This window comes from Pinus tabuliformis, chromosome 4_1, assembly GCF_031772625.1.
Source record: "Pinus tabuliformis cultivar Carrire ecotype Pingquan chromosome 4_1, CPIR1, whole genome shotgun sequence".
Classification (NCBI taxonomy): Eukaryota; Viridiplantae; Streptophyta; class Pinopsida; order Pinales; family Pinaceae; genus Pinus; species Pinus tabuliformis.
Window position 1 is genome coordinate 781643931 of NC_142303.1, and position 27513 is coordinate 781671443.

Here is a 27513-nt window from a genome sequence, read left to right on the forward strand (position 1 = left end):
CTGGTAGTCGATCCAAGAGTCGATGCACTCAATACTAGTCATAGCTGGGCTGGGCTACTTGGAAAGGTTGGGCTTAAGTGAATGGTTTCTGTGAACGGCTTATGCAGTGAGTGAATGGCTTCTATGCGCAGTGAAATAACACGGGGCTAGGCTAGGTGCATGCTCTTTTTCAGCTTCTATTTGCAGTTTGCGAACGGATGGCTCCCTGTTAACGGCTTCTTTGAATGGATTCTATGTCTGGGCTGGGCTCCTGGGCTGCTCGGTTGGGCTTATAGGTTCGGCTTATAGGTTGAGCTCATGGGATCCTGGGCTGGGCTACTTGGCTTGGCTCCCGGGCTGCTCGGTTGGGCTACTCGGTTGGGCTGGCATTGCCGTAGAGCATAGGATATCATAGCCGATTGATCATTGCCGATAGATAGCCCCAGTATTGGAAGGTCAGTTCCAGTCAGCCGAATATATCTCTAAATCTCAATATCGATAGAAAGATATACATCTAAATACCGATACTCTAGATATATCTCTTTAGATAGATCTAGCGGGCATAGGATGTATGGATGGAGGTGAAGGAAGAGGGCAGAGGGCTAAAGGTGAAGTCTGTAGGGATATGAGGGAAGAGGTGATAGTTCGAGTTCGAGGTATATGTTGGCATCGTCCGTTGGACCGCCCTACCACTCTAATAGGACTGGCTTTGATGCTTTCACTCGATCAAATCTTATGGTTAGTAAGCTCTTCTATTCATATCAAGATCCTCCTGCGACTGGCCCTGTCTCTATGCCTCTTCTAGTGGCTTTGTATGTGCTACTTATGCAGAGCTTTGCAATGATATTCCCTACCTCTGCTGCTTTCCCAGGCTAAATCCAAAATAGAAACTCGCCTTTCCCGTGCACCCAACCCCTATGGCTTTTATGGGGCCGTACCCTTCTGCCTGCCTCATGGATGGGTTTCCCTCCCTTCCCCGGAGCGCTGAAATGAATGAATAATCGGACAGAACGACACTTTACCTTTTCTCTGAGGGTTAGGCTTTAGAGTGAGGATGCGTAAGCAGGCCCTTTTTTTTACTTATTTGAGAGGGGCCACCCAATAAGTAAAATGAATTTAGGACCTGTCATCTTACCTGTCCTCCCTTCAAACCTGTCTTCTTAGGCTTAAGGTTTATGAGATGAGCGAATGACATCTCCGCAATCTGCGGAGTTCTTGCGGAGTTCCTGGTAGGGTAAATGCTCCGCAAAGTTGACCCCGAACTCACTAAGGTGCCGTAAGGCCGCTTGACCGTAAGGGAAAGGAAGGTTGGCACTTTAAGGCTTCCTTAAGGAAGGAAGGCCGGCACAGGACACTTCTATTTATTCCCCTCGCGGGAGAACCTTACGGATACATCTGAGAATGAATATCCAGATGCCAATCCTATTCATTATCGGACTTACTTTGAGGCTTGTTCACTGGCATGGCGATAAGGAGGCGAAAGGATAGCCCGAGCGAAGCGGGCGGGGAACTTCGATTACTGGATCTAAAAACAGGATCACGATAGCAGGCAGAACGAGCGAGTTTGCCCCGACAACACTGGAACCTACGGGCGGGCATTTTCGGGGAGTAGCCCGCTTCTTCAGACACTTTCCTTTCATTGAGGGAGCCATTGAAAGGTTACTGGAACACCAGAAACAGAGACTACCCAAGCTAATGATAGAGGCAAGAAGACCTTCCGGCCAAGTCCCATTAATTGATCATGACGATATCGTGGAAATGCTGCACGGACCCATATATATAAGAACGGGGAGAAAATCACCTTTATACTAAACCAGATCGAGCCCGGGATCTTCTTGGAAATGGGAAGATCTGGGATAGGCGGCCGACCTCCTGGAAGGAGCAATGTACATAGACTGGGTGAGTGGGGATGCAGCTCCGTGGACCGCTCGTCGGGCCTGATAGGTGGTGGTATCACACCCTTCTCAAAGGAACCGTACGTGACACTCTCGCGTCATACGGCTCCGTCCCGGGAATATTGAGTATCCCTTCGACGCAACATCTAGGTCCTCGAACCCGTCCTCGCACGGACGGAAGGTACTTACCTTCTAACTCAGGTAAGTAATAACCTTGCGTCGGATGCGTGCGTACCCTCATTTATTGATAGCTCCTTCCTCCGGGCGGGGTTACCGAAGGAATCCAAAAGGCCAACATGGCGCATCTGCATGCTCTATCTAAGGGTGGGTGGGGCCGCCCTCCTCCCCACACCCCCCCCCCCCCCCCGCAACAACGGTTCAGACCGACGGATCACGCTTCGTACATCTCGTATGTACACCTGATATAAGGTCTTGTACGCGTGCTCCTCGTTGTTCAGATCTTGACTTGTAAGGAATGACTCTGGTCCAAGCTTCCTAAGCTCTATGCTGTTGGGGAACTCGGCAAGGGTCTTACCACCTTCTTGATTTACTATGTGTGAGTCTTTGGAGTACTTTGGGATTATCTTCCGCGCCGAGGATTTGTGCTTGTGGGCAGGGGTGGATATAGCGGACCGGCGGATCTGGTAGTCGACAATCGTTCGGACTTGATAGAGGTTGTCGCAGCACCTATGGTGGGACAGGGGACTTATCGCGACGCCCGCGAACCGATTTACGATGTCTTCGTCGCTGACGTTCGTCAAGCAGGCCACGTGGGTCGGCCAGGGTCTTCTCCGGCTAATGATACCTCGATCCCGAAGCCTTTGGAGTATCTTTCTCACAGGCGCTTTTATCTGTATGGGTAATTTGCTGCTAAAAGATCCCGTCTGTTTCCAGTGTCCCCCTCCTTCCCCCGCCTCCCGACCCCCCAGCGCTTCTCTGGGAGTATACAATGACAACTCCCAGACGCTCAACGATTTGCCTGATCGTGAGACTGCCTGTTGAACGTCTGATGGCACGTTGCTCCGGCACGAGATTTCCCCTAATCTTCGCCGGATGTGCTTGACGGTCTCCCATAATACGCCCACGCTCACTCGGGGACTTATTACTCCAGCTGTTCCAAGAGTCTCCGCTAGTTGAACCGCGTCCTGTAGACTCCCTGTTTCCATCCCCTTCGTCAGCTGTTGGATCGGGATACTCCTCCCTAGGTCCTCCAACTTGGAATGGATGGCGGAGCGTAGGTGGGAAGCTGTGATATGGATACGGTGCTTTGCTCTCCGGCGCTTCTCCAGCTCTCGCAAGAATTGTATGGGAGTCGCCCTCGAAGGGACTTCCCGAATGACCGTACCGGGGGATTCTACCGTACTCCGTGCAGCTATGTAAGTTGATCCTGCAGAGCCTACCTCAAGGTTCGGGCCGGATTGTAGGAAGTGGGTGATACGTTTCTGGATTCCTCTTATGAGCTCTACGGTACCCACGATTCCCAGTGGTAAGTCGTCGGCATATCGCGCGTGACAAATCCTAATTAAGTATAGGTCATCGAAGTGAACAGGGGATAGCCCCTGCTTACGGGCTAGGCGTCTTTCCAACCCGACGATAACTAGCTCCCCGCCCAGCTCTATCAGCAGGCCCCTTCTTCTGCAACACCTAATAGGGTTTTTCATGGAGAACGCTACCCCATTATTCTTCTTATTATAGAAGGGGCGTTCTCCACCTTCCTTTATTCGTTTCGGGGTCAACCCGGCGGCTCCTTCACGAATGAGGAAGGTGGCGCAAAGGGGGCTCGAGGGCTTGTTAAAGAAGGCGGCAAGGGAAGGGGGGGAAACTAAAGGCGTTTTCTGGTCCCCCCTTCGTCGGGGGGTGCTTGTGGGGGGGGGTGTGCCACGAAAAAACAAGGTCCGGAGGGCTTGCGCTTCTGAGGGCAAGGGAATAAAACGCCGCTTCGCGTTGGATGCTTCTTACCCCCCCCCACAATGATGGCTCTGTTGTCTCCTCCCACTGGCACTGGGGGAGAGTTGAAGCTTGCCTCTTCCCCAGAGTTTTCTTGGTCATCAATACGACCTGTCTCTAATAGAACCAATTTGATTATCTGAACAATCAGAATTTCGTGCTTCTGTCGGATCCTCTCTATCTCCTGATCGAGCTTGTGTGGGTGGATGTTGCCTAGTAGGGCCGATAGTAGTACACTGTGTGGGACCACCCCATAGTAGGAAGGGCGGCCACCCCTCTCACCTCCTACAAGTCGTCCGGCGGAAAACAGTTTCTGGGTGAGGCGAAAGAACTTGGGATCGTCGATCTCTTCCTTCAAGATTGAGATGAGTCGATGTCGGTCGATGGTGTGGAAACACTTTCTTATGCCGAATTCCAAGATGACTTGAAACGAGGGTGAGGTAACGAACTCTCGACCACCGGGAGAGGTTCTCCACTCTTTTCTCATCCGTATTAGGGCCGAGTGGCAGCCTCGACCCGGGCGGAAGTGCGATGTGTCCGGAAACTCGAGATCGTAAATGGATTCGGGTACCGCTCTTATCGCCTCTTTCATGATCTTCTCTATTGGTACTACTACTGTGAGCGGTCTGAACTTCAACCCCTATTTCTTATATTGGAAAGGGGAGCAAAGCCCGTTTTTTGCTCCCCCTCGATATCTGAGGCCCTCCTGCCGGGACAGATTGGATTTCTGGAAACAATCTTTAAGGTGCGAAGCCGCTTGTCCCTCCGGGGGGCAAGGAAGTACACCTTCGGCCGGCTCGAACAAGGTGCGAAGCCGCTTGCTCGACCAAAGAGAGAGCAAGGTTATCCCCTTTTCTTTATTTCTTCTCAATTTTACTTATTGGGTGGGGGGGCGTTGGTCTTCGCCATCCTTCCTCACCCTCCTCTCCCTTTGGTCGAGACGGGCTTAACGCCGGGGATTGGGGTGGGTGGGTAAATAGTTGTCAGGTGAGCCATCCTTCCTCACCCATATGAGTGAGCCATTCTTCCTCTTCCTATTCCTATTATACTTCTGGTTACTAAAAAGAAAAGAAGCTACACTTTCACCAGATGAGGCAGAAGGAGGAGGAACCAAGTTCAATTGGGAATAAAGCAAAGGGTCCAGAATGGTTTGATTCTCTAAGGTATTCTAACACATCATCTTCCTTCGTCCGGTGGACAACCACATACAGAAACATCTAGCCAGCAGCCAGCCCACCACCATGTGGGTAAATGTATGATTTGGTAGGACTAAAATGAAAGGATCGCAGAGATTTCCTTCCTAGAATGCAGTGGGTTCTAAGTGATTCCGAGTATCGGCAAGGCTCCTCGGTGAGAACAATAGGTCATAGTGGTACCCAGAAGACAAGGGTAGGATAAATAGTCAATTCATGGCATGCAAGGTATCTGGATCTTCTAAAGCTGTTGCATCATTGGCTTCATGTTCTTTCTCCCTCCATTCCATTTTGGAACAATAAATAGACCTAAAATATCATTTAGAAGGATTTAGAATCAGTATTGAAGCCAATCACACATTTTTTGGGGTTCATTTTCTTTGTTTTTAAAAACTCTCGACATTTGCACTGTCAATCTTTTACAAACATGGCACAACTGCACAAATTTCTGGGAAGATTTCCATGTAGGCTGTGTTTCTCTAAGTGTAAAAAATTATTGGCCTGTGTGAACCCAATCAAGACACATTCTAAGGAATTTAAAGAGCTAAGGGCGCATATTTTGACACACATCGATTGTTCATGTTGATTAAGTAAGGTAAATCAATGGTATATATAATGTTCATAAGGTATGAATATGCAACATTGTAATGACTAGTATCATGTATCAGCACTGTGTTCGTTATCTTACACATATAAGGTGATTACCATTGTTATGCTTAAACATATGAGTATAGTGTTACCCATTTATCTAAGAGCAATGAGTCAATAGAGTAAGCTAAACCAAGTTGATCACTAGTAATTCAGAGTACTAAGCTTCATCGTACATTGATAAGTAATCATACCTCTATGGAACCAAGTGAATCATAGTGAACGCAACCAATACTAATTGAATAGGGATACTAATAGAGCATGTATGAACTCTATGAACTAGCTATCTTATATGGCTATGAAAGGTATGGTAATATATTAGTAATCATATATATAAGTAAAAAAAGTATATAGGTATCTAACCCATTCTTTAGATATAAGTCTCCTGTAAGCAACCAACACCAACACCAACACCAACACCAACACCAACAAGGTCTCTAACCCATCCTTTAGATATAAGTCTCCTGTAAGCAACCAACACCAACACCAACACCAACAAGGTCTCTAACCCATCCTTTAGATATAAGTCTACTGTAAGCAACCAACAAGGAAGTCACATATATTTCAGAGTGAATAAAAAACGTACAATCCCTTTATTTATTCATAATCAATATTCAAACTATTGACCGTAGACACAAGAGTACGTAGTTGAAAGAAATCGCATTATGTAGTAAATGCGCTTTTCGACACAGAGTCAACGATACTAAATTACTATCGTGCACGTACAATAGCAAACGCTGTGATATATCATATAGACCTTATTTGTCAGTTCCTCTTAGTTGGAGGGTAACCCTCAGCCCATTTTTCATAAAGAGAGTCAATCCCCGTACCTTATAATTCAGCTGTTCACCTTCGTTAACCAGTTTCAGTTTGTAACGATATAAGATGGATGCCGCCACGTGCTTCATCTGCAAATATGCAAAATCTCACCCCATACACATTTGAGGGCCCCCATGGAAAACAGGATATTTGTAAACAGATTGGTTCACAAAAACACCCTCATCATTAAGCCATCTTTTTGGCTTGAATTCCATGCACTCTGCCCCAGATGCTTTCCATTCGTCCCATGGCGTAAGTAACGTAAACAATAGCAGTCCCTTTCTTCATGGGTGTCCCATCAGGCAACACGTCGTCCTCTATTGCCTCTTTTCTGCCCAATGGCACAGGAGGGTAAAGTCTCATTGTCTCGGACAAACATACATTCAGATAATGCATTTCTTTCAGCTCCTCCCTGCTCAAACAAAGTGGATCACCGGGTTTGACATTAGCTGATCTCTTCCTTAAAATGCAGTGGATCTCCTTCAAAATATTTTCTTCCACATGGGGATGTTGAAGAAGCAACCAAAAGAACCATGAAAGTGCCACAGATGTTGTGTCGCTGCCGGCAAGAATGAAGATCAGACAAATGCCTCGTAAGAAAGTGTCGGAATATGGGATTCCATTTTGGTCCAAAGATTTCATAAAAATAGATAATATATCTGCATGGCTACGAGACATTCCATGTTTTCCCATAACCAATTCCTCCCTTCTCGCTGAAACGATCTCCATGACAAACTGGTCGATGATCTTCAGAGCAGACTGAAGTTTCGCATCGATCCCCAAACCGAAAAATCCCATAATCTTTCTCAAAGATACAGGCATTAAAAATCTACTATATGATGCTTCAATAGCATCATCGAATGCTTTCACGAAAGGAATGGCTGGCAGAGATGGAGATAAACACCCCACATCCACCCCAAACGCAATTTTGCAGATGTTGTCAAACGTGAAACGAAAGAGCATGTCTTGAAGATCGGTGGCGCTTCCCTTGGATATGGTGTTGTCCAGGACAGGAATGAGATTTTGGCGCAGCGAGTCTTGTACGGACTTCGAGACATAAGTGAGACTAGATACAGAGTTAAATTCTACCACTGACGCCTTTCTTTGTTGAATCCATAGTTCTCCATCGACGTTAAACAATCCATCACCGAAAACATCTCTAAACGCGCTCCTGAAAGCTGGACCCTTTAGGAAACTTGAAAACCTAGTTGTGAGAATGTACTCCACATTTGCTGGATTGCTGGTAAGGACAGTGGTTTGCGGAAGGCCTTTGACAATAAAAGTTCCCCCGCATCCGATCAGGAGTTGTGAAGTGGAATCGTATAGATGGTTTAAATGTATAAACAATGAGGGGAGAATCCCTAGCAAAGGCCATTCTGGAGGGATTCCGTTCTTTGCCTTTCTGTTGAGATGTAGAACATAGTATGTGAACTATCAAGATAACGGAGATACCCATTAAGGCCTTCTGAAGAAGCATGGAGCATGCAAACAGCCAGTGAATTCCAGGCATACTTAACAGCACGCTGCCTCTAACAATATTGGATTAGTGGTACCATGCATTTAGTGCAAATATAAATGCAAACAGCCAGTGGGATTAGTGGTACCATGCATTTAGTGCAAATATAAATGCAAACAGCCAGTGAATTCCAGGCATACTTAACAGCACGCTGCCTCTAACATCATCGGATTAGTGGTACCATGCATTTAGTGCAAATTTATATTTGCACCAATCACAGGACAATGGATTCATTGCCAGGAACATGGTAAACGTTACATCGACGAAACGTGGAGAACAGCCTTTCTTTCCATCAACGATACTTGGTGTGACAAGCTAACGTGGAGAACAGCCTTTCTTTCCATCAACGATAGTTGGTGTGACAAGCTAATTGGTGGTTGATATATGTCTTTTCATAATTAAACTAATCAGTTTCATATTTAAAGAGTTGCTTCTCTGGGAAATTATCCGAATTCAGTTACTTCATTTAATTCATTTAAATTTATATTATTTATTATGTATTTAAAGTTTTTAAAATGTAAATTATTTTTTAAATTTACGTTTAAATTTTTTTTTGGACGTATCAAAGGGTAATGTTAAGTGGTGTGGTTGAATAATAGTAATGGTAATTAGTTAACTAATGTTTACAAATAAGTTAGTGATAATTGTCTTATTATTACTTTAATCACTGAATTATGATAAATTTTTTAATTATTTAAGTAATAATAATAAAATATTTAATTTATATATATTTATTTCAATATAAAATTAAAATAAATTTCATATATATAGGTAAATATTAAAAATCCAATAAATATTATATAAATGGAAGATGTGTAATTAAAAGTTAAAAAATTCTATAATATAATAAATCGTGCTTTTTTATCTCTGTTTATAAGACAGATACACATTTTTTTCAATGATTAAGATATAGACAGATACACATTTTTTTCAATGATTAAGATATTGACCTATGGTATTAAAAAAATGATATATATATATTATAGAAGTTATTAAGAAAAAATACTTTATATTAATAAGTGTTTTATAAATGTGATATTGAAATATTATTTTTGTTATTAATATTCCTTTTTAAATGCCCTTTGCCAACTTTATATTACACATATCTATTTTATAAAAAGTATGCATTAATAGAATATTTGTATTTTTTAATTTTTAATTATTTCTTTCTTTTTATATATATAAGGTAGATATTGAAATATTTTATTTTATTTTATTTATTTATTTTTATATATGACATTGACATAAAAACTATGCATTAATAAAATATTTTTATTTTTTTAACTTTTAATTCTTTCTTTCTTTATCTATATATATATATATAAGAGGTAGATATTGAAATATCTATATATATATATATATATATATATATATATATATATATATATATGACATTGACATTTTTTTAACCACAAGTGTTTATGTTGAGTAGGAGATATTGGGCATGAAATGAATTACACATCTCTCTCATATTGAATTGTACCATTAAACACAACAATATTTTAATTATATATTGTTAAAAAAATGCAATTTCTAATCTATTAGATAATGAAAATCATTTTCTCTAAATACTAAAAGTAAAATATAAAGTAAAACAAGTATCTACATATAAATATTGAAAACATGATATAAGATTTTAAACATCTTCTCTATAAAGTATTCGTATATATTACTCTTATAATAATATAGATAAAACTCACATTTAAAAGATAAAATCTTTAATATTTTTCTTCTTTCTCTCTTTTTTTAACTTATTATCACTATTTTGAATAATTCACAATAACTAATTATGGGTTAGAAGGTCAAAAATAAAGATTCTTAAAAAATACTAGTTCATTATCTATATTGGAAATGTCAATTTGATGATGCTTTTTCTTTCCACATAAAGGCTTCAACAACCAGAATCTCTCACTAACAAGAAAATCCCACACCTATTTCTTCTAATCTATTTCTCTAAACATGATCTAATTGGTACATTTGGTTTTTGCAATGCCCTACTTTAATCAATATGAATACTTGGTTGCTAATTTTCCTCAGTCTAATCAATGTCAATAAGTGAAATCAATTCCTTGGGAAAATCCAAACTCTTTGATTTTTATTTCGTCTATTGGTAAATTTATTTTGTCTATTGGTAAATTTGGTTTTTGCAATGTCTTACTTTAATCAATATGAATACTTGGATGCTAATTTTCCTCACTCTAATCAATGTCAATAAGTGAACTCAATTCCTTAGGAAAATCCAAACTCTTTTATTTTTATTGTCTATTTTTTCATAGGATGAAGAGTTTAAGCACTAGGATAAGTATCCCATAAAATACCTAGAAGATGATAAATCTCACACTTAGATGTTGTTTCTTCTTGATCCAAGACCTATGTGTATTTAAAAAATATGCATTTGAAAATGTTTTTCTCTAGACCTTCTACAACTTTATCCAGATTTGATTTTATGTAAGTGCCCAATGTATTCTCGATATTCTCAAAAACCAATAAATACCAGTTATGTAAGGGAAAATTAAGAAGATAAACCTAAACTAGAGTTCTAGTTATGAATATAATGTTAGTATCAAATTTTGAAAAACAAAGAGCCTTGAAAAATTCCATCCTCCCCATAACCAAAGACCCTCCTCAAATACTGGATGATAATTAGCATAATCATAAAATTGAAAAATAAGAATTTTTTTTGAAACACAATGAGAGCTCACTATTCTTTTTCCAAGTCATGTGAATATATTGGAACAATGTAGAAGTAACAGGCTAATACCAATCACATTTTAAGAGAATAAATCATTATTTTTCATATAAGAAATGTATATCTATATTACCTGCAATGTTATAATCTCCACCATTCACACCTCCCTTGCATGCTCCACTATATATGCGCTAGAAAGAGTGGATGACTTTGAATTAGTGGGAGAGTTAGATCTGATTTTCAATTCATCCCTAAAAGATGCCTCAATCCCTATTATATAATCAGATTTATGAAATAAAAGTTAAATCTTTGCAAATATGATAATCAATTAATTAAGAGATTCTCTATTTGTTTACTCTCGTAAAGAAGACATTGTTGTGAAACATGAATCTCCAAAATATATTCTAGTTTTTGGTTTAAATCTACCAAATATTTGTTTGATTTCATCCACATACATAATGATTTTCAAGAGAATCTTAATCCTAATATGAAGAGATCTTCTAATTCTTTATCCTCATAAAGAAGGCATTATTGTGAAACATGAATCGCAAAGTATACTCTAGTTTTTTCTTTAAATGTATTATATATTTGTTCAATTTTATCCACATACATATGTTTTATCAAAGAAAAACTTGATAATAATATGAAATTATGATTTAGTATGATTATTTACAACAACAAAAATTGTAGTATAAGATTTACTTCTATATATTAAGAGAGATTTGATATATATACTTTGTATTAAAACCTACCATATATAGAGATAGAAAATAGATATTACATTTAGATATAAATAGACATACACAATGTAAATATAAATATTTCAATAAGTATTTATATTTTCATGAGTTTTGAGTTCTAGTTTTATGAGATTACATTCAATTTTAAATGGTTAAAAAATTTACTTAAAAAAAATCCCTTCAATCCTTGATATATGTGAGATTAACATAGAATCATATTGATAATTATACAAATAAGGGTTATTAGAAAATACAATTTAATATGAATAATTAATCTTTTATCATAAAAATAAAAATAAAAAATAAAAATATCTAAAATGCAAGTTAATTTGAAAAATTATCAATTTTAAATTATCTTTGAGAATTATTTTGGCCAGAGAGTGTGGTCCTTTCAGATTTACCTACCTTGATTGTCTCTAAAAAAAAAGTATCAATTGTAAATTAAATATTAATACCATGATAAGAGAATATATTTAGACTATCTCATATATTAATTATTGATATTGTACAACTAGTAAAAGATAAAATAATACATATATTATATGCAATAATGTATATAATGTTCTAAACAAATATTTCACAAGGTTACAAGTTTCAAGTAAAAAAAAACGAAAATAAATAAATAACTATTTTCTTTGTTTTTTCTATTTTAATGTATTTTATTTTAATTTTGTTTTTTTAGCATTTTCTTTTTTTTTTTAATCTATTTTTTCAATTTTACAATAATATTTCAATTCTTTGCACTAATAAAATGGTGCAAAAATAAAATTAAATATAAAAAAAATAAAAAATAAAAAATAAAAATATTTATATTCAAAACATGAGTAATGCAAAATCAACAATAAAATAATGGCTAACAAAGTAATTATAGAAACTAATATATAGAATAATGATTTATTTATAACTAGAATGCATTTCTCTCTAGTTAAAATTAAAAATATTAACCATTTTTACTAGAACCAGTTACTCTTCTTATACTATTTTATAAAAATTCTTATATTATATATAAAAATAACATATCATTTCATAATATTATTATATAATTATTTTTCAAACACATAGATTTATTTAGAACTTTCATAATTAAAAATAACATTAACTTATATCAATGATTTTTAATTATTTAGTTTAGTTACTTTTCTTATACTATTTTATAAAAAATCTTATATTATACCTAAAAAAATAACATATCATTTCTAATATTATTATATAATTATTTTTCAAATACATAGGTTTATTTAGAACTTTCATAATTAAAAATAACATTAACTTATATCAATGATTTTTAATTACTTAGTTTATAAAATATCTATTTTCTAATCCATGATTTTTAATTACTTACTTTATAAAATATCTATTGTCTCATTCATCATGAGTATGTTTATGAACATTATTTTCTATTGATATTATTAATCATTTTTAATTATTCTAATAAATGTGTTTATTTTAAAATAAATTTATCAATAATCATTATATAGATGGTAGTGATTTAACTTGCATAAAATATTCTAGAATATTCATAACAATATACACAAATCAAAGTTTGAGATTTATCTCCAAAGTTGTTATGTCTATTTTGCCTTTTTAATTAAATTGATTAATTAAAAAAATCACATAAATAAATGTTACATGAAGTAAGTTATCGTTTTTTGGGCATGTGGTGTTGGTAAGCTATGATATTGACACATGATATTGTAAAAAAACCTAATCACAAATTAAAAATATTTATGATAAAGTGAGAATAAACCTCTCTGATTCTTAATTTTGTAACATATTTTTTTTAATATATATGTAACAAGTTTTTTAATTTTTACCACGCATTAATGATTTTGCTATGCATATGACAATATGACATCGAACAAACATGGAAAACAGATAAATATATGCCACATGTGACAACGAGGATATTATCGTAGAGCCACAAAGTTTTATCTCAAGACCGATGACAAGTCAAGGATGTTTTTTAGCTCGAAAAAGGATTCCTTTTATACATGCTATGAGATTTGAATTAATGTGATACTGAAATGGGGGGATTCTCTTATATGCCAAGAAGAATTGATTGATTTTGAGACACAATGTGTCATACTATGAAAGGGCTTCTGAAAGCTATAGACCATTGTTTTGAAATGCTTACTATATTATTCGAAACTATGTATCAATTGTTAGAATAATTTATACAGAAAACAAGGGAAAAGTAGTTTCCTTTGTCATCATATATTGGATTCACATCAGTTTTGTGCAACAATGGGAGCTTCATATGTGAGAATGAAGACCGCAAAAAAATAAAATGTACATCATGGGTGGAGGCCATACTATCTAGATAGAGTTGTGGGGTGGTTAGGTTGTAATTCACAACTTGATGATGAGTTAGTGGTGACTTCCAAAACTTTATGACATCATTATCATTAGTTGACTCGAGATGAGAGGGAAGCATAATCATATGTTAAGAAGTAGAAGATGTCAACTATGGGAAAATGATTATTATACCATTGATTTAAAATAACAATGTTTGGATGGAATAAGCCCCTTTTGTGTTTTTGCAAAGGAGGAGGGGAGAAGCAACATCAAGTTGAGTGGGAATATCATAGTAATACAAAAATAATGATAGAGTTCATCAGCTAATTAAAGATTCATAAACTGAGATGAAATGCCACTTATTTATGAAAGAAAACTAGACTTTCAATAGTGCTAAGACCACTGGGACATGTATAAATTCTAGTGGGGTTTTAAATAAACATGGTCTTCATATATATATATATATATATATAATTTTGTTTAATTAGAGCTTAAGAGATATTTATTCATGCCACATTCGATATATAGATGAATATCCATGATTTATTATATGATGAGTGGGTTTATGATCATTAAAAAGGTTGATGAGGTAGGACGAGTAGGAGGAAACATTGCATGGTCATAATTTTTTGGTAAGGCATTGCAAAAGGAGCTACAAAATTTGACTAGAAAACGAGTCTAAATATTTGTATATCTACAAGGAGAAATGGCTTAATCTTCAGAATTGTGCATATATTGGAGGTTGGACGTTTTAAATACTAACCATTCTAGAAACAATGTTGCAAAGACAAATTCTCACTTCATGTGTACGATAAAAGACCTGAGGTATTAGTGGTTCATGGTATAAGAAAATAACGATATATATACTTTTCATGCTAGCTTTAGTAAATAATATAAAAGTTGAAGGTTGGCAACATGCACCATATCTCTTGTTTTAGACATACAAAGCATGAAAAGACACAATGAAATGGACGGGGAACATGATGGGGGGATTAACCCTTATTGATATATACTAACATGCTTGATTACTGTGTATGCTTTCCACATCCAATGGAGACAGAGGCATACATTTTCTCGATCCTTTAAAATGGTGATGAGAGGTAGTTCTAGGTAGTTACCACAACTAAGACGACCTTTCTTTGCCACAAATTTTCCCAACATTTTTCTAATGTTTAGCTCCAAAATTGTATTCACTATCGCACCCAAATAAAACTATAACAACCCCTAGTTGAGTTTCCACGTAAATAAAATAAGACCAAGGTTATGGGAAACATATTCCAAGTTGAATGGTGGGAAAACATTATAGTGGGCATCACTTTTGGTTTAATAATGGCTAAAATTGGCAAAGGCATTGGTAAATGAAAAGAGACAATAAATTCCATTTAATAATGAAAATAAAGGAAAATAGGAGAAAAGGAAGATGAAGAGACACAAATTTGCATGCAAGGGAAATTAGAGGGAAAATGAAGGAAAATGAAAAAAAAATGGGACATCAATGATAAAAATGCATAAGAGAAATAGTTCAAAGCTTTTGGCTTAGCCTTTGATCATTACAACTTTAGTCAATTAATTTTTGGTTCCCTCCTTCCACACTCTCATTCTCTCATACTCTTGCACACTTAGAGCATTCTTAGAGCACTCTAGCATTCACTTGGATTTGGAGAAACCAAGCAAAGGAAAGCAAGGTAGCACAAGGAGACAGTTGGATCAACAACTACATCAAGCTTACTTTGTAGGTAACAGGTTGCATGTGTGATCTCCTTGCTAGTTTTTGGATGCATGGTATATGCATGTGGTTCCTTGGTTATGTGTTGTCATTGGAATGGAGATGTGCCAGGATTGACAATGGTTTTAACCTTGCCTTGCCATTTCCTGGATAGCCATGATGTAGTGGGTTTTCCCATTTGGTTTTCCAATTGGTTCTCACGTTTCCTATGTTTGTGGGTTGGAACAAATTATTTGGAGCTTTGAAACGACATGGGATTTCTAGATGATATGGGTTGAGTTACTAGTCCCTAGAGCATATAGGTTGTGACAAATTCTTTGTAGCCATGAAACAACTCAGGTTCCTTGGAGGTTGTGGGTTGAGTTACTAGTTCCTAAAGCCCTCGAGAGTTTGGGTAGAGACCGATTTAGTTGATGTTAGTGATTTCTGGGCCATATAGGTGAGATCACTGTGTTTGAGGGTTGAGGTGGTTTGGCCTCTAGAAGCCTTGGTTGGTTCTATTTTGGTTTAACCCTTATGATCCCACATTCATGCTTGGAATATGGTGCAGGGGTGATTGGCTAAAAGAGAGATTTGGTTCAGCCCAATCTATGGTTGGGTGGTACGTGGAAGTCCTTGACTTGGTTGGAATTTTCATATGTTAATATGAGTTATTTTCTTATTGTGATCTATGAGCACTTGTATTGGTTATTATGGTGATCTTATTGATGATTTTTCATAGTTTCTATTCAGGTTATATGCATGGTTTTATAATGTTCTCTAACCATGACTCTTGTTCGTGATTTGATAAGTTACTACTTGGTTGATGAATGCATGGGCTAACAGGTGTTGATGCAGCTAGTTTGAGAGGGCATTGAGCCTTATTGGTGATTCTCATATTAAGTTTAGAAGTTTATGATTAGATATGCATCCATGACCTATGGCTTATATGTTTTTCATATGTTCGACGAAATGTTTATCTTGTATCAAGCATGTATTTGTAAAACTCTTGCTCAAGTTTTGATTGTCTAGTATTGTTATCATCATTGTCATGATTATGGGAAGTTATAGGTAGTTCTAAGTAGTGATTTGGGGGCTAGTTTGAAAAAGTGGCACGGATCTCGCAACCGTATGCACTGAATAGGAAATTTGAGTCATAACCGCAAGAAGGCAGGTTTATGGGTGCGGTTGGAGCCTCATAACTGCATGCAGAGTGTGTCAAAGGTGCGGTTGGAGCCTCATAATTGTATGCATAGTGTGTCAAGTGTGCGGTTATAACCTCATAACTGCATGCACAATGTGTCAAGCGTGCGATTAGAGCCTCATAACTGCATGCATAGTGTGTCAAGGGTGCAGTTGGAGCCTCATAACCACATGCACAATGTGTCAAGGGTGCGGTTGGGGAGTAAACCTAATGAAAAAGAGTTCTATCTTAGGGATTAATCACCTGTGGTGGTTGGTAGGCTCCTGAGTGATCTGTAGTCTCTAAGGGATGTTAGTAAGTTTCTGGATTATAGGTCCCACTTCCATAACTGAAACTTGGAGGTCAGGTCATATCACAGTGTCACCCTAAAGATTTTGTCAAAGTGGGTAATGTGGGAGGAGGCGTTACAGAAACTACCTCCCCACTCAGGTAGTGGCTAAGAATTTTTGTCTTTGTTTACGGAGTGTCAGTTCACAATAACGTAGAGAGTACCATCAGCCTAACTGTCACCACGTCAAATCATCAAAACAACATTACAATTTAGTCTATTTGCCAAATTTGTGCTTACATGGATAACACCACAAAGTTTGACATGATCATTATAAGATTTCTCATTCAATGAAAACTCATACCATAATCCTACAATATTATATCTTGAATTCATGAAATGCTACATCATTAATGGGATGATGCTCATGAGCTAGGGTCAAGCATTATCATTTAAACTTTGGATTAAAAATATTTTTGCACATGATATTTGTAACACCAAACTCATACTATAGCGCTCGTGGCATATATCAAGGGTCACTCCATAATATAATGCTCTATGTGGAAGTCAGAACTTAGGTAGTGTATGTTTGCATAATAAACTTAAATTCGAGTGGGTAATACCCAACCCCTTTTTTGTTTGTACCAGTTCTCAAAAATCTCCCCTATTATGTATATAGGGGCAATGAAATTCAACCAACTATTTTTAAGCCAATTTGACTTATCAATTGAGTTGCAACAAATTATGAACCTAGGATGTAAAAGATTTATAGTTCACTTTCATGTAAAATAAAATAACCCAACGTGCAAATTATTTTAGAATAATTTTCTTAGGCAAGAAAAACTGACTTGCACAAATATCACTTCATAAAACTCATGGAGAGAGGACTCCACCTATGACTCAATTTTAATTCTTATTGTTGAGAACTTGAGATTCAATTTTTGTTTCTTTTAAGAGAGAGTCAATAGGATTCACAATGGATTGCACATTATGTGGATAAGTGTTTCAACAACCGGTATTTGAAAATGAATACCTCTTTTAGTTGGACTTGGACCCACTTGCACATGCTTCGTAGAGAGAGACATCACAAGTACCACCTTCAAGGCTAGGGGAATCAAACCAAATTCACATTGTAGACTTCGAGGCTACTCATTATGCACATGAGGATGAGGATGACAATTCTAATCATGGCCATTAGAAATTGTAGTTGTATTCTTGTAGTATCATGTTTATTTTAGACTATAAAGGCCATTTAGATCTTATTTCTTGATGTATGTTTGTTCAACAATGATTTGAACTAGGTGTTATTTTGGTTATATTCACCCTTACTTTCTATATAAATGATAAATTTTTCATATTTGTGTATAGATGGTTTGGATTCATACATATGCACATGAATATATATGTTTTTCTTTAAAATTTGAATATTTTGTGTTTTTGGTTTACTAGGTTTTTGGTCTGGTTTTTTAACAAGTTCTGATCAATTCCTAGTTCATAGGGGTTTTTCAATCAGATCAACAGTTCAATTCCAATAACATTTCCATGGAAGCTATAGGGTGCTTCTCCAAGTTTGTATCCGGTCCCATCTAAAAGCTTTCAATCTCATCTACCAATCTCTCCATCTTATCCATCAGAGTAGACCATATTTGGGTGATCTCTTGGATACTTTTCCAAAAATCGAAATGCATCGACCTTCCAAATTTATTCCTCACAAGCCACTTCGATAGTCAAACCCTTTCGTTGTCAAGGGCTAGACATCCCTCCTTTCCTAAGATGCTTCCCTTGTATCAACTTGCTAGAACTCACACGAGCTAACCTAACATTTCCCTCTTGGGAATCGATCATAGGAAGTTCCCTTCCCACACTTACATCCAATGAAAAAGCAATTTAACCTACAACCACTTCCTTGAGTTTAGCTCTAGCTCTTATACTTGCTACTTCAATGTACCATTGCATTTTCCCTGATACCACTTGTCACGACTCAAGGGGCTCTGTAGGGTTACAAGGCATTGTTGGCACACCATGACCCTTCAAGCGTATTTCACAACTACATAGTGTAGCACAATGTAGTATAAACCATAATCATAGACATTACTTAATTTAAAATGACTCACTAACATTTATTTTAGTACAACTGTGAAAATATACCAATTTTGGGCAGCCTCAACCCTATGACACAACTCTCTTGCTTGGAGCAACTCTCAGACATACATAATCTTTCCTAGGATTGGACCATGTGACATGTGGGGACCAAATCTCCCTAGTTAACCATTGTATCACATCCACGGGACTGACAAAGCCCCCTCATTGTACAAGGTAAAATTATCAAATTTTATAGCTTCATTAGCAAAACACCAAAATTCGATTCCTAGTCACCGTCACAGGGGCTTCACTGGGAAAGTGATACCATACAACATGCCTTCATATTGGGGGATTTATATTAAGGAAAAAATGACATATTTTATTGGAGGATATATAAGGGATAAAGGGTTTTTATATTAGTAGGTATAAAAAATGGAGCTCAAAGTTAATGAAAAAATATAAAGGGGTATAAAAAAAATTAATGAAAAAATGGATACCTACAATATCTAGTTGAAGTAGGGGTTTTTTAAATTGGGAAGGTGTATTGGGTTTGTATTGGTAGGGGGTTATATAACGTGATTTTTAGACATATTTTCCAATACATGGTCAAATTAAAGATATTGTTTAATATCTCACGAATGTACATATGTCAGAGGTTCATTGAATAAAACCATGTACGTATGTGAGAGGTTCATTAAGTAAAGCCCCATAGTCAGCGTGTCACCAAATTTCCAAACCTCGGCGACACTTTGCCGTGTTCATGCTATCTACTCAGCCACACTCTGTTTCGCGGCTCACACTTGCCTGAACTTCATTCTGTTTCATCTAGTGCTTGCTCCGTTCTCTGTCCCCTCAACCGACCTTCCTCTCCTAACACGTTGTTACTCATCAATACATTTCTTTATACACATTGTCAAGCAGTGCATGTATACATACGCGGCATTGTCGAACCCAATAATTTTACTATGCTTTTTTAGCTTTTTAAATCAACCCTATTATAGAATTTTGTATTTCCAATATTAGTGACTAAAGTGGTTGCCTTTAATCTGTTTGAAATTAGCATGGAATAGGATGGGTTCACTTTTGTTTTCTTATCTATGTACGTGGATGGGTCCACTATTGTTCACTGCACACACTCCCTTTTAGCAGAGACCACTCTAGGAAAGGGGGAGACACCTACGGCAAGGGTGGAGGCAGGAGTTTCATTAGTTCCAAAGCTAGTTTCAGTCTGATTTAGGCAGCTCGACCACTTTAAATTGATTTAGGCAGCTCGGCCACTTTAAATCGGATCTAGGCAGCTCGGCCACCAACAGGGTAAGTTTTGATATTAAACGAGCACCAAAGAATGACATCCTCCACCAAGGTGTTATAATTGTAACTAGTATAAGTATAGATTTATTTTATTTACGGATTTATCAAGAGTCCAGAAGCATCAAATCTCATCAATTTTTAGAATGCAAAACTTAATATTTACATTTTAAAAAATTTAATTTTTTAGTGCTTGATACATTATTACTAAATAACTAAATTATTTGATTTTTTATTCTAATTCCCAAATCAAGATAATTAGGTTCTGCCAACCGATTTAGGCGCCACAGTACTACTCGTTGGAGAGAGGATTTGAAAAGAAAACATTAATGCGAATAGGTACGCAGGCTCAGGTTTTGTCTTCACTCACCATAGCCACTGTGAGATCCAAAGACGCTAAGGTGCAGCTGGTAGTCTGTCATAGTCTTCCTTAATTTTTGAGAGTGACGTTGACTAAGTGGCGGTTGGTAGTCTTTCATTGTCATCCTTATTTTTTTAGAATGTTCAAGAATCAGATAAATGAGTGAACTGTACATCTAATTCCAAAATATTTCCAAAAATCGAATTAATTTCTGCAGTATTTCACTCGATCATTTCTCACTAATAGAAGGCCTGAATTTAACACTTTATAATGAGAGGGCTCTTACTGCAAGTGGTAAAGGGACAGTCAAGCCAACTGCCAAGTCATGACAACCCAGATTGTTGTGAAGAATTATTTTTTTCTCTCTTGGTCGGATTGAGTGGTGAAGGACACATTGTTGCCTTTGTTTTCATAAAGTTGGTATCTTATTATAGACTCCAGGACCCACCATTCAAACAGGGCGAGGCTGGAGGTCTCCGAGTTATCAAATCTATCAACTTCTTGATTGAGTGGTCAAGAATTCATTTTTGCCACTGTTTTCATAAAGTTGGTATCTTATTATAGGCTCCAGGACCAACCATTCATTCAGGGAGAGGCACCGTCCATCACGTTAGGTTGGAAAGTCAGGGCAACAAATATACAATTGGTATATTGGTTAATAGGCATTAAATAAGTGGAGGTTGTATATATTTATTTATATATTTATTAATTAATAAGTTAAAATCTAATAATCATAAATATATACCATTTGGCTCATTTAATATCCATAAACAAGCTACTTATTTTCAATGGTCCAACATAAACTCAATCTGAACTCTACCGTATATTCCTAAAGATAAATATATACCATTTGGCTCATTTAATATCCATAAACAAGCTACTTATTTTCAATGGTCCAACATAAACTCAATCTGAACTCTACCGTATATTCCTAAAGATCAAGTAAGCCGAGGAACAGCAAATTGCTAAGGAAATAGGCTGCATAGGCTGCCGTGCAGATTTATAATTGTCAATTTGATTACCGGCACTCTGTCTATTAAATGACAAGAACATGGCATGCCACTTGAACACTGATAATGATAATAAAATTTACAGTCAAAGGTAGGAACAGCTAGGAACACTGATAATGATAATAAAATTTACATTCAAAGGTAAGTAGGAACAGCTAGTTAGGTAAATATTTTTTTGTTATAGTAAAATTCATATGCAAATTTATTATAGTAAGACATGTAAATTTTAACATTTTAATGTTTATTTACCATGTAGGTAGTCCATATAACTATGGTTCATTTTTCTCTTGAATTGGTCTTAAGGTAGTTATTTGAGATCAGTTATGGTACATGTGTTTAATGCAGGTTTTTGAAAGCATATTATATTTTAATTGATAAAGTTAATATTTTGGTTTTATTTAAATTATTTATGCTATTTAAATTAATTATGTATTTGTTTATGGGGTTTTGGATAGATGGTGATGAGATGCTATGTTAAGGTACTTTTTGATGTAAAGTCTTTAGTTCAATTCCCTGTCATAATTAAAGTAGTATATTAGACATGATAAAGATGTAATCCTACCAAACTTAGAAAAAAAATACTAGTATATTTTAAAATTAAAATTAACTTGTAATCTTGTTTTTTTTTTACCAAAAGTTAAAATTATATTTTAGATATATATATTTTTTAAATTTGTATGATATTGTATTTTTACTTAAAATTTAATCTACTTGACATTTTCGATAGTTGTTTTTTTTTTATATGCTAATGTTAATTTATATTGTGATCTTGTACTCTCTTTTTTATGGAAAGTTAAATTATATATATATATATATATATATATATATATATATATATATATATATATTTAATTTGTACGATATTGTTTTTTACTTAGAATTTAATCCACTTGACAATTTCAATGTTTTTTTGTTTTTATATGCCAATATTAATTCATCATTATCCAATTAAATAAAACATTATAATTCTACCAATCCTAAAATCTTGAAACTCTTAAATCTCTTAAAAAGGAATATGAAATTCTACTTTATCTATATGAAGTTCCCTAAAGTTGGAACGACTCTCAAACTCTAAAAATTGAATTCAAAAAATATGAAAAGTAAGATAAATGTGAATATTGTTTTGTTAAAAAATTAATATTACAATTAAATACCAAAGTCAACACTTTAAAAGCTTTATCCTTATTTTCATTGTATCTTAATTTGATTTGGACCAAAAATCAAAAGATGCTAAGATGCTTCATTTTCAAGGAAATGTGTCCCCCATACTACAAAAATATTTCCTTAAATATCCCCTAAAAACAGATGTATGAAAACATTTTCCCAAGATCTCATCACACCCCTACCCAAAACATGTCCCCCATACCACAAAAATATTTCCTTAAATATCTTCTTAAAAAAAGTTAGGAAAACATTCTCCCCGGCTCTCACCACACCCCTACCCAAAGGTAAAGAGTAGAAAATGTGGAGAGCATCCCAACCCTAGAAGACATTTCACAAAAAAAAATTATTTTTATTTTAACTCAAATGAAATCTAAATTATAAATCGTATTTTTATTAAATATTTTCAAAATTACATGATAATTTTACATTTTCATATATTTTATTTTTATAACACCTTTACACCATTATATAAACAAATTTGGCCAGGAGAGGAACTTGAAGAACCATAAGGGAAAGGCTGGATGACAGTGAGGATGCCCCCGGCAGGGTGAGGGATTTATCGCTCATCCATCATATGGATGAGGATGAGTCTGTCGAACTTTCGACCTAAACGTAAAAACGTGTATAAAATACAATTTACACATATATTAACATTAAAATACTTAATATACCTTTCAGCTTCTCAACACATTTTATGTATGCAAAATAAATTTTAAGTTAAGGAAAGTTAACGTCATTTTCTTTGTTTTTACCATATAAACTTAAAAACATGTATAAAATACAATTTAGAGATATATTAACATTAAAATATTTAATATAAACCTTTCAGCTTCTCAACGCATTTTATGTAATTCATTAAGGTCCTTTGAGCTTCTCAACGCATTTTACGCAATTCACTTATGTATATAAAATAGATTTAAAGGTAATGAAAGTTAAAGGTCATTTTCTTTTGGGGAAGAAGTGAAAAATTAATAATTTCCCTTTTCTTATTTTAATTTAAGTGGTTTATAATAATTATATAATTAAAGTATATATAAATTAAATGATGGTTTATAATAATTATATAATTAGAATAATTATATAGATTAAATTGTTGGTAAAATTAATAGAATCATATATATATTTAAAAAATTGTTACATATATATTTAAAAAACATGTTACAAAATTAATAATTATAGAGATTTACTCTTACTTTATCATAAATATTTTTAATTTGTGATTAGGTTTTGTTACAATACCATGTGTCAATATCATAGCTTACCAACATCACATGCCCAAAAAACGATAACTTACTTCACGTAACATTTATTTATGTGATTTTTTTAATTAATCAATTTCATTAAAAAGACAAAATAGACATAACAACTTTGGAGATAAATCTCAAACTTTGATTTGTGTATATTGTTATTAATAATCTAGAATATTTTATGCAAGTTAAATCACTATCATCTATATAATGATTATTGATAAGTTTATTTTAAAATAAACACATTTATTAGGATAATTAAAAATGATTAATAATATAATAGAAAATAATGTTCATAAACATACTCATCATGGATTAGACAATAGATATTTTATAAACTAAGTAATTAAAAATCATTAATATAAGTTAATGTTATTTTTCATTATGAAAGTTCTAAATAAACCTATGTCTTTGAAAAATAATTATATAATAATATTATGAAATGATATGTTATTTTTTAAGTATAATGTAAGATTTTTTTATAAAATAGTATAAGAAGAATAACTAAACTAAATAATTAAAAACCATTGATATAAGTTAATGTTATTTTTAATTATGAAAGTTTTAAATAAACCTGTGTTTGAAAAATAATTATATAATAATATTATGAAATGATATGTTATTTTTATATATAATATAAGAAGTTTTCTAAAATAGTATAAGAAGGGTAACCGGTTCTAGTAAAAATGGTTAATATTTTTAATTTTAATTGGAGAGAAATGCATTTTAGTTATAAATAAATCATGATTTTATATAATTTTTATTAGTTTCTGTAATCACTTTATTAGCCATTATTTTATTGCATTACTCGTGTTTTGAATATATATATATATATATATATATATATATATGCTCCATTTTATTAGTGTAGAGAATTGAAATAATATTGTAAAATTGAAAAAATAGATAAAAGCAAAAAAAAAGTTAAAAAAATCAAAATTAAAATTAAATACATTAAAATAGAAAAAAAAGGAAAATAGTTATTTATTTATTTTGGTTTCTTTTTTACTTGAAACTTCTAACTTTGTGAAATATTTGTTTAGAACATTATATACATTATTGTATATAATATATGTATCATTTTATCTTTTACTAGTGGTACAATATCAATAATTAATATATGAGATAGTCTAAATATATTCTCTTACAATTGTTACTTTTTTTTTTTAGAGACAATAGAGGTATTCTCAAAGATAATTTAAAATTGATAATTTTTCAAATTAACTTGCATTTTAGATATTTTTATTTTTATGATAAAAGATTAATTAGTCATATTAAGTTGTATTTTCTAATAACCCTTATTTGTATAATTATCAATATGCTTCTATGTTAATCTCACATATATCAAGGATTGAAGGGATTTTTTTTAAGTAATTTTTTTAGCCATTTAAAATCGAATGTAATCTCATAAAACTAGAACTCAAAACTCATGAAAATATAGATACTTATATATATATTTGAAATATTTATATTTGCATTGTGTATGTCTATTTATATCTAAATGTAGTATCTATTTTCTATCTCTATATATGGTAGGTTTTAATACAAAGTATATATATCAAATCTCTCTTAATATATAGAAATAAATCTTATACTACAATTTTTGTTGTTGTAGATAATCATACTAAATCATAATTTCATATTATTATCAATTTTTTCTTTGATAAAGCATATATATGTGAATAAAATTGAACAAATATATAATACATTTAAAGAAAAAACTAGAGTATACTTTGCGATTCATGTTTTACAAGAATGCCTTCTTTATGAGGATAAAGAATTAGAAGATCTCTTCATATTAGGATTAAGATTCTCTTTAAAATCATTATGTGTGTGGATGAAATCAAACAAATATTTGGTAGATTTAAACCAAAAACTAGAATATATTTTGGAGATTCATGTTTCACAACAATGTCTTCCTTACGAGAGTAAACAAATAGAGAATCTCTCAATTAATTGATTATCATATTTGCAAATATTTAACTCTTATTTCATAAATCTGATTATATAATAGGGATTGAGGCATCTTTTAGGGATGAATTGAAAAACGGATCTAACTCTCCCACTAATTCAAAGTCATCCACTCTTTCTAATGCATATATAGTGGAGCATGCAACGGAAGTGTGAATGGTGGAGATTATAACAATGTAGGTAATATAGATATACATTTTTTATATGAAAAATAATGATTTATTCTCTTAAAATGCAATTGGTATTAGCCTCTTACTTTCACATTGTTCCAATATATTCACATGACTTGGAAAAAGAATAGTGAGCTCTCATTGTGTTTAAAAAAAAATTCTTATTTTTCAATTTTATGATTATGCTAATTATCATCCAGTATTTGAGGAGGGTCTTTGGTTTTGGGGAGCATGGGATTTTTCAAGGCTCTTTGTTTTTAAAAATTTGATACTAACATTATATTCATAACTAGAACTCTAGTTTTGGTTTGTCTTCTTAATTTTCCCTTACATAATCGGTATTTATTGGTTTTTGAGAATATTGAGGATACATTAGGCACTTACATAAAATCAAATCTTGATAAAGTTGTAGGTGGTCTAGAGAAAAACATTTTTAAATGCATATTTTTTAAATACACATAGGTCTTGGATCAGGAAGAAACAACATCTAAGTGTGAGATTTATAATCTTCTAGGTATTTTATGGGATACTTATCCTAGTGCTTAAACTTTTCATCCTATGAAAAAATAGACAAAATAAAAATAAAAATATTGGATTTTCCAAAAGAATTGAGTTCATTTATTGACATTGATTAGAGTGAGTAAAATTAGCAACCAAGTTGTTGACACCTAATCCGAAACGGATGAGGTGAAGTCGGACAGTCATCTAGAAGATGAACTGATCCGTTTTATATGTGTATAAATAAAGTGTTGGCTAATGAATAAATCAATCAATCCTTCTTGTTTTCTCTCGTTCAATTGCTGGAGTTACCCTGGCCTGACATGGTATCAGAGCACAGGTCCCAGTCCCCAAATTAGCTGTAACTCCTGCTGGCCACATCTGCTCTCTGCGCTGCCTCTGACATACCTGTCTCTGCGCCTCTGTCCATAACTGCGCCCTTTGTCATGAGCGCCCCTGGAATGCGCTGTTGTATGTCAGGCTCTGCTGCCTCTGTCCTGAGCACTCTGAGCTTCAGTTTCCTTGCATGAGGACTCTGTATTGACGTTGGAGAATTTGCGTTGAGCGAGATTCTGTTTGTGCGGAGGTCGACGAAGTCTGTGTGACATAGAGCTCCATACGAATTTCTGAGATTAGGTGCTCCGCTGCCTGTATCAGTCCACCCTCGGCCCATACTTACTGCAAGTAATGGTAACTGCGTTTTTTTTCTTGAAGAAGACTGATTACATTATGGTATGAAGACTGCGTCTCATATAATAGTGGCTGCGTTCAATTTTTACTGAATATACATTATTAATGGTGGCA

General features: G+C 34.5%; 2 pseudogenes; both read right to left on the reverse strand.

Annotated features, from left to right (window-relative positions):
* Positions 1-1214: 1214 nt before the first annotated feature.
* Positions 1215-4984, reverse strand: LOC149178475 (uncharacterized; annotated as a pseudogene).
* A 1423-nt stretch (positions 4985-6407) lies between these two features.
* Positions 6408-27382, reverse strand: LOC149178476 (cytochrome P450 86B1 pseudogene; annotated as a pseudogene).
* Positions 27383-27513: the final 131 nt, after the last annotated feature.